The 1,739-nt window shown below is 42.9% G+C and overlaps 1 long non-coding RNA gene across 1 annotated transcript; it reads right to left on the bottom strand.

Moving 5' to 3' along the window:
• Positions 1-611: 611 nt before the first annotated feature.
• LOC133209092 (uncharacterized) lies at positions 612-1,529 on the bottom strand. Its single transcript, XR_009724591.1, has 2 exons — positions 1,089-1,529; positions 612-1,050 (listed from the first exon to the last, which is right to left on the bottom strand). It is a non-coding gene; the product is annotated as an uncharacterized LOC133209092 (long non-coding RNA).
• Between the last annotated feature and the right edge of the window lie 210 nt (positions 1,530-1,739).

Consider the following 1,739-nt stretch of genomic DNA (forward strand, 5'->3'; position numbering starts at 1 on the left):
GAATCATTCCACCATATTTCTGTGATGACAATTATGTCATGATTCCCCTGATGCACAATAGCTTCCAGCTTCTCCTGTTTGTTGCACATGCAGCAGGCATTGGCATAGATGCATTTAAGTTGCCCTGTGGATCTGGACTCCAACAACAGCATGCTACCCCATGGCTCATGTCTAGTGAGCCTGGTGCTATACCACTTCCCCCTTCAAACCTAGTTTAAAGCTCTGTCTATGAGCCCCGCTAGCTCCTAGGCTAGAATCCTTTTCCCCTTTTGGGACAAGTGTACCCCATTTGCCACCAGCAGGCCTGATGCTGTATAAATTGACCCATGGTCAAAACCTCCAAATTTCTGGCACTGACACCAGTCATGGAGCCAGGAATTAATTAATGCAATTTTCTGATGTAACCATTGTCATTGTTTGTAGTTGGCAAGAGGGACGAGAACACTGCTTGGGCTTCCAAACCCTGAACCAATCACCCCAAGGCCCTGAAATCCTTCTTGAAGGGATTTCTCCATTGCCTACCTGGAAAACTAATAAAGGATAGTGGTCACAGGGCTGTACCAGATGAGTGAGTTTTCTGGTTGTGAAATACGAGCTCACTCCTCTAATTGAGATAACAGGGTTTTATTGAGGGATCAAGTCAATAAAGCAAAAGCAACATCGCTGGGAGCATGACCATAGCCAGAGGTGCACTGATTAGCATTTGTTACAGGTTTATATACTTTCACTATTGCATTAGCCATATATATATTCATAATTCCTGCATATAGGCGGGGAATATTATAACAAGCTCCAGGAACTTATTATCATAAGTCTCCTCCTCTTGGAGTCTGCACACTGATCTCCGGTGATCATGGGCAGGGGTCTTGAGGGTGAAGTAAGCAGTCTTCCTCATACGGGCAGGGGTCTTCAAGATGAAGTAAGCAGTCTTCCTCACAGTGTACTTTTCACCTTTAGCACAGTTGGATGCCCCAGTAATCACAAAACTAGCTGAAACCAGCCATATCTGTAATTTTTCTGATAGCTGGCAAAGATGTAGAACAGTGTGACCTTTGTACAAAATTTATTGCAAACAAAACAGGACAGACAGACAAGGAGTATCCAAAACTAGCAGATGTTCGGGAGGCACTGTCTCCAAACTAACTGATAAGTAGAAGGATGGTGTGAAATAATTCACTCATGTTTAGTGGGGCCACTAAATCCTGTTATCTCACCACAGACTTACAACACAAACATTGTTCTTTATCTTCAACTTAAGTTAAGCTAAAAGAACTTTAACCCTATGTTTTCCAGGCACTAGCTTTCCTCATATCAAGCCCTCCCCTCCCCCTTTTCTTTTACCTTTACAAATTCTTTTGCTATGTGACTCCATTTTGCTCAAGAGTTCTGGCCATTTTCAACTTGTTGTCTAATCTTGTGTCCTTGGAGAGCTTTTTTTCTGTTATTGCAAACTCATACAGTTATGTCCACATAGCAACACCTATGATTTGGGAAAGCCAATACATTTATGTGTTTATCACATGGTGAAGTCCCTTACCCTAGCTCCCTGGAGACAGCAGACTTCTCTGTGAGTTTGGTCAGGCTGACATATGGGGCCCTTTGTTCCCCTTAGAGTGGAGTCACCAATCACCACCACTCAAAAAGATTTTTTCTTTCTTTTTGTACAGCTGGTCATAAAATGAGGTGATCTCCAGTTTCTCTGTGAGAACTCCTCTAAACTGGATGATCCCTTGTCATCA

The sequence above is a fragment of the Neopsephotus bourkii genome, unplaced genomic scaffold, assembly GCF_033783945.1.
Source record: "Neopsephotus bourkii isolate Nb327-2 ecotype Australia unplaced genomic scaffold, CSIRO-AGI_Nbou_v1 NB_44, whole genome shotgun sequence".
NCBI classification, from domain to species: domain Eukaryota; kingdom Metazoa; phylum Chordata; class Aves; order Psittaciformes; family Psittacidae; genus Neopsephotus; species Neopsephotus bourkii.